The sequence below is a fragment of the Physella acuta genome, unplaced genomic scaffold, assembly GCF_028476545.2.
Source record: "Physella acuta isolate Inbredline_101_S28 unplaced genomic scaffold, ASM2847654v3 ptg000145l, whole genome shotgun sequence".
NCBI lineage: Eukaryota > Metazoa > Mollusca > Gastropoda > Physidae > Physella > Physella acuta.
Window position 1 is genome coordinate 153146 of NW_026731664.1, and position 19872 is coordinate 173017.

A 19872-nucleotide genomic window follows, 5' to 3' on the forward strand; every position below is an offset into this window, starting at 1 on the left:
TTATATAGTTGTTGTTTAAAATGTAATTTTTTTTTTAAGTTTTCTTACTTGTGGGTGCATTTGTGTTAATGAGTTCTCTCGATCAGGAAAACCATTCATTGCTCTTGCAAAGCTTAAACACTTAAAACTTAAAAAAAAACGTTTTAATTATGAAGTATTTGTATTGATTTTTAAGAGTTGTTTATTGTAATGTGAGTTAATAAAACAAAAACAAATATGATGCCTCTTAATCGGTAACCTAGGATTATATTATATGCAATGACTAGTCTTAGTGGTGGTATAACTCTCGTTGTCAAAAATGCTATTTCAGTAACGATGCTTGATTCGACCTGTCTAAAAGCGAACCTAACCTTTGACCCACTTTCACTCTCTACACTTAATGTACTCACCCTTGGCAGACGACAGCACGAACAGAATGACCCAGTACAGTCCCAGTCCACTTCCTCTTTTTTCCATTATGTTTCTCACACTCACATCTTGCTATTGCGCTTTTCTCGCTTTTCCCGCAAAGTAAAGAATATAGAGTGTATTATCTATGAGCTATACAAAATTTGGAACAGTTTTTTTAAGCGTTCAAGTCTTTTATACCAAAATCTTATCCAACTCCTCCATTGAAAAATATCACAGCATGCATTATCCGTTAATCCGCTTTAAGTGTGTGAAGTGAAATGAAAATGTAAACTAATTCAGTAGATTCGATTTAGTATTTCTCCGTAAGCGTTGATTTAATAGAACTCTTTGAAGTGAAATTATAATTATGGAGATCTTTGTTCTGAAGAAAATGATGGTTACTCTACCGATAGATCTATAGTGGCCGTATCAAAACAGTTGCTAATGTACCAATACATCTATAGTGGCTTGCTGTCTATCCCATTCGTAGTTTTCTGAATTTCCTCAGCAACTTGATAGAAGAAAGTGTTGATGAAATCGACGAGGTTAAATCTTGACAAACGTCCAGTAAACAAAAGCCCATATGTGGATCATTCACATTTCACATCCATCTCAGCTATTCTATTTCGCATTGTCCGCAAAATGATGTGTTCCCCAATATATATAACTAAGATTCAGGGCTTGAAAGATCGGTAACTGTGTCTGTCTAGATTGCCTCTGTCTTCTCATCAAGGTAACGTTCCACTATTTACAACCTGTAACGACAAAAAGACAAGAGTTAACTATCACATAAAATAGTATTGTGTATTTAAAGTACGTTGTATTGACGTCGTGGATAGCTAGTGAAGTGTACGGATTACATGTGCATACACATGTACAAGTAGGTATAGATTGTGTACACTTAAAGTCACGTCTTTAGATAGTACTTTTTGCTGTTGTACGCCGATGTACACACAAATGTACACAATGTAAGTCTAATTAAAACATAGTCAAAACGAGGGCTTTTGCAATAATATTTTGCTAACCGTATAACTCTACTTCATCTACCCTGTTTAGGAACTGGTGAATCAATTATTATTTTAAAAATATTATTAAATTTAAATAATTATTCACCACAAAAACACTTAAGTTTAAGCTTGTAAAAATAATAAACTCAAAACAAGACACATGTCAAGTTCATTTACAAACTATCTGATAGAGTACTCTCCCATGTGTAATATAACACATCTATAAACTATAATCAAAATACAAGTTATCGTTCCTGTCGTACAAGCCTAAAAAAAAACGACCAATAAAAAACAGTGTCTGTAATCTAAGTCCCAATCAGACCCGTGTTGTCGAATATGAAACCAATCTCTAATTCACTTTCTCTAAGTTCATAGCAAAAAAAAAATTGTATTTTTTTTCAAAGTTCAGCCTCAGGACAAGATTAGACAGACCTCTGTTGATTACATTTAGTCCGCTACCCAGCCTGCTTTTGTCAACGGTTTCTATAGTATAGATCATCCGCATCGTTTTTTTTTTCTAGTTAGTTTCATTTGGGATATCGATTTTTTGTTTCTGGACCAGTGGATCTCAAAGTCCGTGAACAAATGGGATTAGGGGTACAGCGAGAGGCATTGATTTATTTACATTGTGGTTTAGTGCTCGGTGGGGGGTAACGTGGAATGTTGAAGTTTAGAATTTGGGTTAGCGAGGGTGAGGTAGTTACACAACGGAACGTGGTTATCGGCCGTGTTGATTAACACATTTGGCAGACACACATAAACACACACACACACACACACATATATATATATGTATATATATACATATATATATATATATATATATATATATATATATATATATATATATATATATATATATATATATATATATATATATATATATATATATACACATATACATATATATATATATATATAACACTCTCTCTTGATATATATATATATATATATATATATATATATATATATATATATATATATCACTCTTTCTTTATATATATATATATATATATATATATATATATATATATATATATATATATATATATATATATATATATGTATATATATATGTATATATATATATATATATATATATATATATATATATAGAGAGAGAGAGAGAGAGAGAGAGAGAGAGAGAGAGAGAGAGATATGTATAAACTTATTGCTGTAGCCCGTGAAAGAAAAACTGCAACGTACTAACTGTTGTAAATGTTTCCCATTGTCACTTCCACTAAGTGCAAATCGAATACATTTTACTGTAAATAACTCTTAATAACACGGGCACTATTTTAATCATAATGTCTGTTGGTTCCTGTTTTCAAATATTTTCCTTAGAATATTCACACTTAAATTGCTCTGCTGTTTAGTTTTTCGATCTTCACAAGAACTTACTTTTAACCTTCTGTTTGGCAGCGTTAGGTAAGCACACACACACACACACACACTGACACACACACGCATACAATTATGAGCATATCGCTGTCTTCTCCCTGTAAACAGACACCAAAATAAAAAACCTTGATCCGATTAACATTTTCCCACAGCTGAAGAAAACGAAATAAATATTATTTCTACACCAGCACACAACATTAAAATAACAAAATTACCGGAATCTTTATTATTTTTAAAACATCCAACAGCGAAATATTATTTTTTTTTTAAATCCACAACATCGCAGAGTGAGGTCTACATTTTTTCTCTCCCCTCGTCCCTTCACTGCAATGTCTTGTGTTGTATTCGCAATTTCCTGAAGAATTTCAGCCTCTCGTTTTTTTCTTCATCTAATTGATCCTCTATTGCGCACCCATACCGATCCCCGCTATTGCTACCCGGGGGCACGGGACTGTTTTTGACTTTCTGGTGTGACCCATGGAATGGATTTTTTTTCCCTTTTTTTATCCTTTTTTTTTGTTTTTTTTTTTTTCGCTTTTTTTTTAATTTTCTCTGGTCAATTTTTTTTACCCTGGCAAGATTGTTGATGAAATGGATCTATATTTAGGGGCTGGGTTTTTTTTGTACACTACATTGTCTTTGTACCAAGTGCATTAAACTAATGTTTCTGGTCTGTTGGAAAATGACCACCGTATTGCCTTATTGACACCATGACATTTACCACCTTTAAAGATAACTTTCCCGCACAAAACACCTTGGCAAAATATTACTAGACGTCTAAGTGATACCACTAAAAATATCACCATTATTGCAACTATTTTCATTTAAAAAATAAACATTGGTAAAATTACCATCTCTTTTACTAATTCACCACCATAGCTATCACTTCACAAAACAACTTTTTTTTTTTAATTTCCATCATATTTTATAATAAGATGTATATCATCTGCCCTCATAGATACCACTTCCTTAAAGCCACCATTGACATAGGTACCTTTAACATTTCTTATAACACCACAATCAATTTTACTATTAGAATAAATATTACCATCCATACTACCAGCATTACAGACTTTTAACCACAAACTGAAAAAAAAACACTACCACTTACAGCTTTACCATACACATCAAGAACAGTGGTACCACAACCAGCACTTCAATAATTAAAATCAGCTCTACCATTAAATTCATTACCACACGTATGGCTAGTGTACCTCTTTGACCATTTATAATTTATAATAAATTTATAATACCGAATGGTAGATTCAACTTTTGTTTATTTGTAGCTTATTGTCAAATATGTCATTTGATACTGTAATGTCACATAAAACGTGACATTAAAGTCGTATTCTTCTGTTATCCAACTCAACAAATATCGCATTATAATTTAATAAATATATATTCTTTAATTTTCTTTTCTAAGTCAACATAAATAACATTACAAAAACTATTTTATTTACAAGCAACAAGACACGAAGGTAGAACAAATGTTTTTCGAGTCATTAAAAACCATCTCATTGTCACATTACGTTTTAAACTTTTGTTGTAATTCAATACCTTTGTGTCAGATTTGAATATAGTTTTGGTTCATCTGTTCATTTTGTTTTGTTTTATTCTCTGTCCTAGTGTTAGTGTTCTTACAAAGGAAAATTGCAAAATATTACAATAAAATATACCATAGTGTCGATTAGCTAGTGGGTGGTGACAAACTTCGGGTTGACCTACTAGGGTTGGAGTAGACAATCCATCCACATACACATCTAACGTACATTTTTTTTTTTAAAATACTTTAACAGCATATATTAATTTATTTTATTTTTTAAATTGAATATTTAAACTGTTTTGACAATTTTTTTTTGCATTCAAAATAATATTAAAATCCGAAAAGTTCGTAAGGATGGCATACATGAGACTTGTAAAAATCTATAAAAATTTAATATAATAAAAGTATACAATGTCTACTTGGTGACATAAGTTTAATAATAAAACCGTTATCGAAATTTACATTTTTAAAAAATATTAATAATATTTAATATAAATGTAATAGCCATAAAAGTACACACTAATATAAGATCTGTAAAGATGTACTATAGGAGTTGTCTATGCTGGAAGCTAATAATTGTCAAGGACGGAACAAAACTCATTATTAGCTGTCCACGACATTACGTGTTCATTAGCGGGTTAAAGAATAATCACGTCATTCGCACAGTTTAAAAAAAATATTTTTTCTTTTAATTATTTAATTCAGAATTTTATTTTTAAAAATATGTTTAGAAAAATATAAATATGTTATATACCTAAAGATTTACACAGAAGCGTAGCGACCCTTCCCGGCGCCCGGGGACATACTTCCAATTTGGCGCCCCCTCGATAGCAAATTTTTGATTTGCACCCCCCCCCCCCCTCGAACTTTTCATTTCCACCCCACCCCCTCAAACTTTCGATTTGCACCCCCCATCTCGAACTTTTCATTTGCACCCCCCGCCCTCAAACTTTCAATTTGGCGCCCCTCCCCCTAATGTCGGCGCCCGGGGACATATGCCCCCCCCCCGCCCCCCCCCCCCCCTCGCTACGCTACTGGATTTACACAAACGAATAGTTTTCCTTAGGTTGAATAAAATAATAACTTAACGCTCTTCCCCCCCCCCCCCCCGTGATAATTTTAATTTCTTGTCTCGCTATATCTATACACAAAGAGACGTCTAAAATAACAGCATAAGACGAGTGAATAAAATAGCCCTCGTGTAATTTCATACTACTGGCGAAAGGCTAGGCTAGATGAAAACATTATCAACTCTTGTTAACAGAAGAAAACATTTTGAATGAAATGATGAAAAATATAATCAAGTGAAAAGGGTTGATCTATTTTGGTAGAGCTACAGATATAGACTGGTCTAAGGGAACACAAGTTTTGGTATAATTGTGTACTGATGCAGACTAATACGTGTACAAATGTGTACTGATCCACACAAGCAGAGGTTTAAATGAACATGTGCTGATCTGGCGAAATACCGGTACAAATAGTGTACGGATCTATACGACCTCGGGTAAAAATGTGTACACATCTAGACAAATGCCGGTACAAATGTCTACTCACTTAGACAAATGTGGGTACAAATGTGTACTGATCTAGACAAATGTGGGTACAAATGTGTACTGATCTAGACAAATGTGGGTACACATGTGTACAGATCTAGACAAATGTTGGTACACATGTATACAGATCTAGACAAATGTCTACTAGTCAAGAAAAAACATAAGTACACATGAATGTGTACTGATCTAGACAAACCCCAGTACATCTAGAAACTTGAGCTGTTCTAAAGAATTCGATATTTTAGACGTGTATGCAGGATCGACAAAAAAACCTCGATTTCCTCGATATATTATATTCTCTGGTTCTCGCATTTCAGTTCCTTTAATCAAATATCAATATAAAAAAAAAACACCTTTATCCCCATTTCACACCAACCCTGAACCTTTCTAACATCCACCCTTAACATATTTCACACCAACCATCAAACGATTTCAAACCAACCTCAACCTATATCACACCAACCCCTAACCTATTTCACACCAACCCCTAACCTATTTCACACCAACCCCCCCAACCTATTTCACACCAACCCCCAACCTTTTAACACCAACCCCCAACCTATTTCACACCAACCCCCAACTTATTTCACACCAATCCCCAACCTATTTCACACCAACCCCCAACCTATTTCACACCAACCCCCAACCTATTTCACACCAACCCCCAACCAATGTCACACCAACCCCCAACCTATTTCACACCAACCCTCAACCAATTTCACACCAACCCCCAACCTATTTCACACCAACTCCCAACCTATTTCACACCAACCCCTGCACTCATCTCACACCAACCCCAACCTATTTCACACCAACCCTGAACCTGCCTCACACTAACACCGTTCCAATCTCACACCAACCCTTGCACTCATTTCGCACCAACCCCCAACCTATTTCACACCAACCCCCAACCTATTTCACACCAACCCCCAACCTATTTCACACCAAACCTTACACTCATCTCACACCTCAACCTGCCTCACACTTCTCCTACATCCCCCAACTCTCGTAGAACCCCACACGCCAACGAGACCACCAGTAATGTCAAATTCCACGACGCAAGGAACCGTAAGTTGTTTAATGTCCCGTCAACTTTAAATATAGTTTAGTGTCATAAATGTTCTTATTACAGACTAGCTCGCCCTCTGACGTTATTACCTCCCCTACATTTTCAGCTTTATGAAATTGAACCCTGGGGAATATTCTGATACAGTTTTTTTTTAGAACTTCAAGTCCTCTGATAAAATAGATTTATCTCACTAACGTAGTCTTCTTATGAATGTATCTATTTAAGCTAGGTAATACATATTGCATATAGATAAGTTAATGGGTATGTATTTTTCGATCTCAAAATATTAAGTTTGAAATTCAACCCTAGGGAATATTTTGATATTTTTTTTAGAACTTCAAGTCCTCTGATAAAATAGATTTATATAACTAACGTGGTCTTCTTATGAATATACCTATTTAAGCTAGGTAATACATATTACATATAGCTATGTAAATGGGTATGTATTTTTCGATTATTGATTTTGAAACTGATATTTAGAGTAGTTGTGTTAATATCAACAAAGGGGACAAGTAGTAGAGCGTCAAAAAAAATCAATTAAAAATAGGATCGAGGTTTTTTAAAAAAGAATTTAAAAGAACTCACTCTATTCTACCCCGCTTTTATATGAGCCCTAATTAAGACTGCATCATCGTTTTGATACATGGGTATACTTCAATGGTTATTATTGACTAGAAGTTTATTGAATACACTTTTTTCTTACTGAAGATCTAACTTACGTCTAACTTACGTCAGTCCAACGTAGGTTTAACTACAGTTAAACGTCGCGTCACAAAGTGTTTAACCCTCAGCACCTTGAAATAACATCCCCCGCGAGCATTTTCCTGAGCTACCCCACCCCCACCCCCCAACCCTCCACCCCCACCCCCTCGTCCTTTCCTCAACCAGCGTCCAAGAAGAAAAAAAAAGTTGAAGCCCGGAGTGAAAGAACCGGGAATCGATGTCCCAACGCAAACAGACGGTTCCAATGGGGCGGATGGCACACTTGGTCGATATCTACAGCAGGCCCGGGTAATGTGGGGACGTGTGGGGGGTCAGTGTGGGGGGTCATTGTGAGGTGGACAGTGTGGAGACATTGTGGGGATGGTGGGAGGACAGTGTGGGGGTCATTGTGGGGGTCAGTTTGTTGATACTGTGAGGCGATGTGAGGACGGAGGGAGACATTGTGTGGATAGTGGGAGGGCAGTGTGGGGGTCATTGTGAGGGGACCGTGTGGCGATGGTGGTGGGGGCAGTGTGGGGGACATTGTAGGGGACAGTGTGAGGCGGTATGGGGACAGTTTGTACACATTGTGGCGATAGGAGGACAGTGAGGGGGTGAAAGTGGGGGTGAAAGTGGGGACAGTGTGGAGACACTGTGGCAATGGTGGGATGACAGTGTGGGGGTCATTTTGTGGGGGTTAGTGTATTTACACTGTAATACGATGTGAGGAAAGTGGGGTTCGTGTGAGGACAGTGTAGGGGTTAATGTGTAGTCAGTGTGATGGTCAGTGTGGGGGACTGCTTGGGCAGGCAGTGTGCGGGTCAGTGTGATGAGAATATGGTGTGAGTGGGATATTTGGTGTAAAATATAGAGACAGTTTCAGAACAAGGTGTTGAGGTTAGCGGATCGGTATGGAGACAGCGCGTGGATCAGAATGCTCAGAAGGCGTTCGACTTATTTTTATTACTTGGTAGTAGGTAGATAAAAACACCTATATATATATATATATATATATATATATATATATATATATATATATATATATATATATATATATATATATATATATATATATATATATATATACATATATATATATATATATATATACATATATATATATATATATGTGTATATATATATATATATATATATATATATATATATATATATATATATATATAGGTCTATAAAAAAGAAGTATTCGCGTATAAGAGTGGTTCTCCTTAAACTATTGGCACTAGTTGCCAGCTATTTGATCGCTGGTGATAAACCAGGTGAACGACAAACGGCACCGCTGATGTCTAAGATACCCCGCCAGCCCGCGTGAGAGCAGTTGACCAGAAGTGGACAAATCGATTCAGGAACCGAACAGGGGTCGGGGCACTGAATCAACAAACACTGTGGGGGGGGGGGGTCAAATAACCTGTGGGGTGAGACTGAGGGGTCTTGAGTTGTCGGTAAGATCCTGAACAGTTAATGTTTGGTGTTGATGGTGTACTGTGGTGTTTAGATGATACCGCTGATGGTGTATAGAAAATCAATGATGTTTAGGAATACGTATGATATTGGTGATGTTGAGCTGCGTATGATATCATTAATGTTTAGTTGTGTATTATATCGATGATATTTAGGTGCGTGAAAGATATCGATAATGTCTATGTGTGTATGATATGAATGATGTTTAGGGGTGTGTTTTATATCAATGATGTTTAAAAGCACGTAAGATTTTGGTGATGTTTAGCTGTGTATGACATTAATGACGTTTAGGAGTCTATTAAGTAGATGCTATTTAGGGGTGTGTATGATAGCGATAATGTTTAGGTGTGTATGATAGCGATAATGTTTAGGTGTGTATGATAGCGATAATGTTTAGGGATGTGTGTAATATCAATGATGTTTAGGATATATATGTATGATATCAATTATCTTTACAGGTAGGCCTATGTATGACATCAATTTTTGTGTAGGAGTATGCATGCTAACAATGATGTTCAAATGTGTATAACTTCATTGATGTTTGTTGTGGTGGGGCTATTAGCCACCCGTTAACAAAGAGAGGACCCACCAGAGATCATGTATTACGATGTAAATAATTTTATTACTGTACTATTTTAACAGAATTACTGTCATTCGTTTTCTTGCTGGCAACTCCGTACTGTATCAAATGCTAAAGTTGCTACATTTATGTATTTAAGCATTCTACGTCACTTTATAACTTTTGTTCTTTACCAACTTAAACAACGATAAGGCCTAAAAAATGGATCACAAATATTTCATGAATACACTCTATCACACTGTTTTAATAGTTACTTTGGATTTCAACTCGTTCCAATTTCAGCCCATCTGATTTCTCAGCAAACCACTTCCCTCCCCCTCCCCCTTCCCCCTCCCCCTTCCCCCTCCCCCTTCCCCTTCTACACACACCCATCGTCGCCAGCGCTGCATGTGTCCACCAACACATCCCCCACCCCCACCCCCCCCACCCCCACATCACTGATGAAATTCTCCATCACGAGCCACGAGAGGGGTGCAAGGCAGCCCCCCCCCCACCCCTCCCCTAACCACGCACCACTTCTTTAAATCGATGTTTCTTGAAGAGGCTGCAGGTCCCATAGAGGTACCAGAATGTCCCATCACTTCCAGAAATTTCTCTCAACGGGACGCGTTATTTTAAATCGTTCAATCAAAGTTGTGATGCAGCAGAGAAAAAGCGCACAGAATACGATGATCAGTTCAAATAATTTAAACACAATTAAACAGAATTAAATCATGAAAACATATTACAAATATTGGAAAAAACAAAAAATCTATGAACATACGTTTAATCTCTCTCTCTCTCTCTCTCTCTCTCTCTCTCTCTATATATATATATATATATATATATATATATATATATATATATATATATATATATATATATATATATATATATATATATATATATATATATATATATATTCAAACACTGTTTAGTAAGATTTTAAAACTGTTCAATGGAAAAAAGGAAATATATATATATATATATATATATATATATATATATATATATATATATATATATATATATATATATATATATATTACTGTGCCTTGGTGTAGTCATTGGAGTAATCCACCAACTGCCCACCACGCTAATCCGCACTGAACCAATTTATACTAATCTAAATCCAGAATTTGTAAAGTGTAATTGTCGTGCTGGTATTTGTTTCGTAAAGCAGCCATTAATCTAATGTTTGTTGAGTTATTCTGTTGTTATCAGAAGAGGAAATGCCAGATTTTTTTTGGTTCAACCCGCCTCGCACATGCCAAGAGGGCGTTTGACGTCTGCCTGTGCAAACAGGCCTGTCAAGATCGCTTTGATAAAACCTGGCCGCTCGATGGTAAAACAACAAACAAAGGAATCGAAACTAGGAATATAAGGCTGGACATAGCTTTCATTTGTGGTGGTCGTATACCCTTAAGATACAGGTTGAGACGATTTGATAACAGAATCTACAGGGTCTCTGGGATGTGTCCAGTCTATGAAGTCACAGGTCAAGACCGTGATTTTATGGGATGTGTTCATTTTATGACATAACAGGTCAAAATGTGTTTTTAGCTACGTCCAGTGTAAAACGCCACAATAAATTCAGCGTTATGAACGTGTTTATTTTTATTACGTCACAGGTCAAGTCAGTGCTTTTAGTATGTCCAGCATATGACGTCACAGAGAGCAGTTTGTTGTAGAGAAGGAGCTATGAGTGCCAAAGATCGATGTCGCACATTGAACACACAACCCTCATTTGAAATATTCCCATTCTTAGTTTTTTTCTAGCTGTTCAATTCACAGAACAATGAAATAAAATACCTTTAAAACGTTACAGATTTCTACTACTTATTAGTATTCATATGCGCATATATATATATATATATATATATATATATATATATATATATATATATATATATATATATATATATATGTATATATATATATATATATATATATATATATATATATATATATATGTTTAGATAGGCTATGTACCTATAGGATTAAATATGGCGCTGAAGGGTAAACATCTCCTGTTACTTTCAAATGTGACACCGTTTACGTCAAATCGTATTTTTAGCCAATAATGGCTGGAAACAACAGGATACTCCTATTAAGCGACGGAAACTTCATAAATATTTGATCACTTCTCAACAATTTCGCCTAAGCTTCTATTTTGTCTGTCGATTTTTGGTATTTCGGTTTCAATCGATTTTTCAAAATGACAATTTTTTTTTTAATTATGTTTTTTTTTTTCTTTCTAAAAGTGCGAGATACTGAATTACTTTTCAGTTGTATATTCATGTAGATAACGTTTTCCATTGAATATTTGTGTTTGTCTCTGTGTTCTCATGTGTTTTCTGCCATTGATAGTATTTCTACAATCGGTCTAGCTGCCCAAAATCTGTCTTGATATCCTAGTTTTCTACACACCCACACAACATCACACTACACACTACATACATTCACATACCACACAAGTCACACTTCCTCCACACACACACGTACCCATACGCCCTCGCCTCCATTCATGTTTCAACATTTTCACACATTATACCCTTACACATTCTACTCCTCACAAATTCGTCTACCTCCTACGCAGAATTACTCAATATTCTTTACCCGCTACATGTACTGCATTTCACTTCCTTACTTTCACACTGCCTTCTATCTCTTTACCACAAAACATAAGCAATCAGTTCAAATTTTACACTCAGTATTAAGACCACTGGTGACGGAGTGGTCTAGAGGTAGAGAGCTGGACTGCTATAGTCAGTAGATCGTCCCCGAGTCCAACCAACTCTGATGGGTACCTAAATCAAGTTAGGGAAAGTAAAGGCGGCTGGGCATATGCCGAGGTCACAGAAACAAGTGAACTCTACTTCACTTGCCCCATGGACCGTCAGGTTTGAAAGGGAACTTTACTTTTTTATTAACACCACACTCGCACTGTCACTGCCCGCCAAAAATAATGAAAAGCACCCATGTCGAAATATAAAGTACGCTGAATCAACCAAGTAAAGCTCCCCTATCAGACCTGACGATTTAAAGGGCAGATGAAGTAGAATTCATCTGTTTTACCACGGCGTATGAAGGGATGGTGTGGTTAGCACTATACCTGGCAGTCTTTACCCTCCGTGGACATGAGTCCCGTAAAATGTGGAGCTGGGCCAACTCAGGGTAGACTTATAGAGATCCGAACTCAAAACATTCGAGTGAGTAGTCAAACTCCCCTACCCACCTCGACGACGCGCTTACGCAGCATTCTTTCACATACCCTCCCCCCCCCCCCCCCCCCCCCCCCCCCCCTCCATTACTTTACCAAGAACATTCCGTTCAAAACCCGCACTCTAATCAATCACCTCCCCTACCTATTACAAGACCAGTGCCAACCCGTTCAAGCACACAGCGACCTCAACATCACCACCACCATGCTACACCAGCACCCAACGTGTCACCCCCCCCCCCAACACATGAACCCACCGAGGGAGCATCTATAACCGGTCTCACCCCCCCCCCCCCCCCCCCATACCACCGCCACTACCAATCAATAGAAATAATTACAGACTGTGAATAATCCGTGGCATTAATCAGAAACTTATTGAAAAGAGTATTTCCTCCACCCACCTCGGTCTGGCTAGCTGGCAATTGCCGGGGGGGGGGGGGGGGGGGGGGTGGGGGGTGGGACGGTGGGGGGGGGGGGGGGGAGGCTGCGTCGATTATAACATGCCACTCAATCGTTCGTGTGATCGCTTGACTTCATTAGCGGGTAATGGCGGGCCGTGATAGACACGGTGAGAGGGTGTTGGTAAACATCACGGTGGGGGTGTGAAGAGGTAGGACTTTAGCACATGTAGGACTTTGGGCTGTGTTGTGATATAGGACTGTAGGACATGTATGACTTATGGCTGTGTTGTGTTGAAGGACTGTAGGACATGTAGGACTTATGACTATGTCGTAATGTAGGACTGTAGGACATGTAGGACTTTGGGATGTGTTGTGATATAGGACTCTAGGACATGTGAGACCTATGGCTGTGTTGTGTTGAAGGGCTATAGGACTTATGGCTGTTTCCTGATGAAGGAATGTAGGACATATGTTAGGACTCATGGCGGTACAGTCATGTAGGACACGTTATAGGACATAGCGGTTGTAAGATTTAGCAGTATAAGAACCTTTAATGTATGAATAAATAAGTCTGATTGTAAGACTCTCACTTATGTTTCACGATCATGCGATATTTTTGTTGACAGACATCTTTAAAAAACCTAACCCTGTCTCTTATCTTAGTTTGACTTTCAACTGCAACACAGTCTGAACATAAAACAAGCTATGCGATGTATATAAATCTAACTTCAAGCCCGAGTTTTGCCTTTTTTTTAAAAACTCCAGCCCTAAATACCTGCCACGGGTCCAAACAACCTAATGCATTCCAAATTTTAAAAACTCAGCTCTATAAACGAAACAAAAAAAATTAGCAATATATTTTATGGCGACGTTTTCATGACGCGCCTACTTGCAATTAGCTTTCGGACAACCGCCCATTAAGCCAATCGTCCATTACGTCAATCGTCCACGAGGCATTTCGTCCATTTGGGCGCTCGTCCATTAAGTAAATTCTTTCATTGGGCTATCGTTTATTCGGGCAGTCGTGCATTAAGACAGATCTTCCATTTTGGGCAAACATTTACCTGGGCTAACGGCTTTTGGGAAATCGTCGTTTGGGCAACGTTCTGGTAACTGTCAAAGTCACATCCAAGGTAACTTTGTCTTATCTAAGGCCATAAATTTGAGGTCAGCCTTCTACCTCGTGGTCGATTCGGGAAAGCTCATAGTTGCTAAACCGAAAAGTCTCGAGTTCGAACCGCCGGGTAGTCGAGGCTCGTTAGCTGGGGACAACCACTCTTCTAGGAGAGACAACTCCAATTTCAAACAACTGCTCCCATATATATTGTTCTTGGTTGGACAAACGCTATCTATATATATAATTCTCTTCTTCGAGCCGTTAGAAAACAAGCTGCAAACGCTCTCCCTACCTCCCCACCCCTACATGGTTTTAGTGAGCTGTGTTCACTCTAAATGTTTACAAGCAGAGCCAACGATTTTAAACGTAGGGGGGGGGGGGGGGGGAGGAGGGGGGGAGGGAAGGAAGGGGGGGGGGTTATGGTCCTTAACGAGCTACTTATAGTGTTTTAAAGAAATATTTTCAGTGTCAGCGTTGGTACTGTCGAATTCACAAATTATGAATTATTGAAAATTAGAAACAACTAAATAGCGGCGTATGTTATGCCGCGGGCCGGCTCGTGGAAGTTAATCCAAAAAGAAAAGCAAGCTGAGTGAAGAAGTTGACACGTTTCTTTATTTGTGTAGTAGGAAATCCTTTCCATCATCAGAATTAAGAAAGATGAGGAAGAAGAAGAAAAAGAGAGTGCAACAACTTTAAATGGACGTTTAAACAAGGTCAAAATCATATTTTTATACACCATAATCAATGTACGCGAGTGTATTTAAATAAAACAATTTAATTACCAAATATGGACGAAGCCTCTAATGCAACATATATTTTTTTATGTCTGATAAAAAACAAAACACTTAGCTTGAGGCTGTGATGGTTAAGTAAATTCCGTTTTATTTTAAGATATTTATTTTTGTGTTAATTGTTCCGTTGGGACCATGCTAGGGCAGATCCGACATTTATACTAATAATATTATGTGTAAAACTGCAGAGGGTGATAAAAGACTAGCATGGAAATCTTGGCCTGCCCGTTGTTAAGAGAAACGGACAAAGGACACGTTTGTGGCCTAGGGTATTTTTATTTTTTTACTTTTTTTTTTTAAACCATTTCTGACCTAAACATTCTATTTCGAACTATTTATATTTTTTAAGTATTTTTTTGTGATACTTTGCCATATGTTTGTTTTCTAAACGTATGGGTATAAGTTGTCTTGAGTCTTTTAGATGTATTTAAACTAAATACTTTTATTTATATTCCATCTTAAGACTTTTAGTTATGTTTAATCTTGAGACCAGTGACGTCACCAGGTCGGGTGTCACCCGGTGTGTAACTGAGAGTGCCACCCCTCACCCCACCTCCCTTTTACAAGTTTTCATATTTGGCCTGGTGTCTCCCCCCCCCCCCCCCCCCCACTTACTATTTTATTATATTAACTGGATAAGAAACTTTCTTGACAGTAATACTAACGATATTTTCCGATTTGATGTCACCTGTTAAATGGTGTCACAATTTGCGGACCGCACCCACCCCCTCTTGAGACATTGTAATAATTCGGCTGGAAGTGTTGGGGTGAGTGGGAAAGAGAGAGGGGGTAGGGGGATGAAGCTGAAACATTGTGTAACAGATAGTTCAGATAAGACCCAAAATCTTGCCTTTTCTTTAAAAAAGTGGGTGATGTCATGCGAACAAAAAACTTAAACATCTGTAAAAAAAAAAAAGGTTTCTTGTTAAAAATATTTTTTTTTACTATTTTTTTTCTAAATTTAATCTTACAGAGAAATCGGTTTAAAGAAATTAAAACCTGCCTTCATGTTTCTTTCACTGATCCCCAAAAACTCCTAGGTGGGGGCTTGCGAGCGGGGCTTGCATGGAACTGTCACATGGGTAGGGTGGGGGGGGGGGAGGGGTGCTACGGAAAGGTTGTACTCACAAAGGAGTTTTATACCAGGTGACGCCACGTATGGGGGTGACACAAAATTTTAATTTTTTTTAGTAATATTTTATCCATGTAAAATGATAAAATAGTTGGATGAGAGAATGACAACCAAACTCAAAAGGCAACATTTCTTGCTGAGGGTAGGGTGACATGATCATTTACCGCACCGGACGACATGTTTATTGCCGCACCGGATGACACCCTTAGTTACAGCACCGGATGACACCCTCAGTTACCGCACCGGATGACACTCTCATTTACAGCACCGGATGACACCCTCATTTACAGCACCGGATGACACCCAACCTAGTGACGTCACACGGGCAAGTGTTTTTTTTTTTGTTTTTTTTTTCGATCAAAAAACTGTATGTATGCACGTTAGAGTTATTATAACAAGTTTGACTGTTCGACATAATCCCAGTTATTTCCAACGTATCTGATTATAAAACTGTATACTTTCAATGCTTTTCGGTTTCCAAGAGCTTTTTAAAACGTTCCCAAATAATGCGTAGCAGTTCAAGGTTTCTTTAAATAAATGTAAGCTGTGCGCATTTTCTTTGTAAAAATAAAAGAAATAATTCATATTTCTTATTATGGGAAATAAAAAAAAACTTAAAATTTTTTTAAAGAATAAAATAAAATAAATAATATACAAAAATATTTTCAAAAAATATTTTTTTATAATTTGCTTTTAGAATAGGCAAAAATTGTTTGTTATGTGTTTTATCTTCTTTTTTTTGCGTTTGATGACAATGATTTCATGGACAAGAGTTTTGTTGATAATAATTGTATCTGGATAACCTAGATATTTTGTTGATGATTTGATATGACCCACATAGATATTTTTGAGGATTTTAAGTGGCCCATCTAGATATTTTTGTAATAATATTTTGTGGCCCACCTAGATATTTTATTGATGATTTTAAGATCTTCTAGATGTTTTGTTAATTATTTGATGTGTTCAAAATGGATGCTTTTCTCGATATTTTGATGTAGCCCACCTTGATATTTTGTTGATGTTTTTATGTGGCCCACCTAGATATTTTTTGAAGATTTGATGTGCCCCACCTAGATATTTTTTGATGATTTTTAAGTGGCCCACCTTTATTTTGATGGTGATTTTAGTAAATTCTAGATGTTTTGTTAATTATTTGATGTGGCTCACATAGACATTTTGTTTACAATTTTATACGACCCACCTAAACAATTTACGATGGAAACTCCCGCAGTTTTCTGCGCACTTAAACACGTGAATCATCGCCCTTTAGGGGGGTGTGAGTTCATCTTCCTTGGTTAATGAATAAAAGATAAAAAAAATTGGGCACCATGCAATTTTCACTCTGGAACCCTGAGCCTAACAGGCGACAATTGGTTCCCTCTTGACAGATCAAATATTTGGGACAACGTCCCCACCCAACCAACCCCCACCCCACCCCTTCAGCGATCCATTCTTCTCCAACCCTAACGTTTCTTCTGCAAAATGAAAGCGCGCTTTAACTATCCCTACAACTGCCGTCCGGCTAATAATTGTCCGCAAAGTCCCTTAACCCAAACACTAATAACTTTTTTTTTCGGGTCCGATTTAAATTAAAAATATTCATTATAAAACGTGAGTATTTACAAACCAGGCTACGCCTTAAGATGTGGCCAATCTCTCAGAAATTGTATTCTCATATTTGAATATGCAGCTTTTAATCTAATCAGCAGGCAGAATGTTGTTGGCGGTGTGAGGAAATAATTTGTGTTAATTTTACTTGAAGTTTTTTTTTTCGTCTAATTAACCGTATCACAAATAGTATCAAAACACTGAAATATGATGAGCAGTGCTACAAAACTAATTTATATTTAAAATTATGTTGCGTTAATTAAAAGAAGAGATCTCTCAAAATTAATCTCAAAATAAAAAGTTTTTTTTTTTAATTCTAAAAATAGGCATAATGATTTCATGTTGAGCTTTAAACAATTTTAAACACCTTGTTATGAGGAAAGTTTATTTTTATAATGTTTAACTGTACTTTCATTCTTTTGTTATATTTTTATCTCATATGTATTATGCTTCTAGTTAGTTTTTTTAGTGCAACTACACATTTTCTGTTATTTCTATAATTGTCATTACTGTATAGATATTTATTTCTTAGGTGGTTTTTTTTTTTGTAGTATTTTTTAGTTCATTACAATTTTAAAGTATGTACTTATTTATGCTGTGTCTATCTTTGTTGTTATTTTTAATATTATTAATATTATCATATTGCTATTATTATTATTATTATTATTATTATTATTATTATTATTTTACTATAATTATAAGTATTATTATCATGATTACTTTATTATTATCTATTATTATTATACTAATCTTTTTATCCCTCCCAATTTTCATCAAATAAATGGCCAGATGTCGCATTGATTGTACGCCATTTTTTGACGCTATCTCCACAAAATCCCCAAAAATTGCGCCACTTTTTTCCGTTTTGAGGGGGGGGGGGGGAGTAGATTGGGGCTGCTTAACGGAATAGTTAAAAACGTTTGGGAGGAAGGCCCCGGTGGCAGAGCTTCTAAAAAAAGGCAATAATGGAAAACAAACACACTGCTTGAAAATATGAATCATTTTTCAATTTCCGTCTTAATTGAATTTTATCGTTTGTCGAACTGTTTCTGAGCGCGATCTAGAAAGTTTAATTCTTTCGGTGTTGTAGTTATGCAGGTTCCGAGTATTTAAATACTGAAGAATTTCTTCAACTGCCTGCAATTTAACACGTTTTTGAAATAGAAGATTAATCAACGGATTTGTGTTTAGAAATGAGAGTTAACTTGGTTTAAAATCTTAAAACTATGGTCTTTGAAATCTTGTTTTTTTTTGCTAGATTAAACTGATTTTAAATGTTAATGTTATATCTGTTTTTATGCAAGTCAGCACCGGATTTACGTATAAGGTAAACAATCTATGTTAGACTGCTGGGTCGGTTGGTAGAGCATACAGCTGCTAACACGAAATTCTCGAGTTCAAATACCAGGTTAAAATCTGTAAAACGTCCATCTATGTTTGATGAATACATAAATGACGTTAGGGAAAGTAAAGGTGGCTGGGGATAGTGCTGAATAAACTAGCCTTATGAGACGGTAGACGCCAAAAATTACAATCTACAAAATTTCCCAAATTTTAAAGAGCCACTTACATTAGTATGTGCACTTCGGTAGTGGAAAGCATGGAACCATTGCCACGGGGCTGGCCACATCACAGTTGTGGGGCTGGGCCTAATGCCCAGCGGCTGTCAGCTGATCATGTATGCTCTACTCCACTTATTCTCATTGTTTTTATTGGGTTTTTTTTTTTGTTAAAAAATGTTTTTGTTTTTACAGTATAATATATTTTCTTGAGTTTTGAAAACAAAATAATTCTTATGGAATTGAGAGCCTCATTTGACATCAAAAGATCCGCATGCGGCTCGCGAGCCGCAGGTTGCCGACCCCTGCAGTAGCCCGTCATATTCCGAGGACAC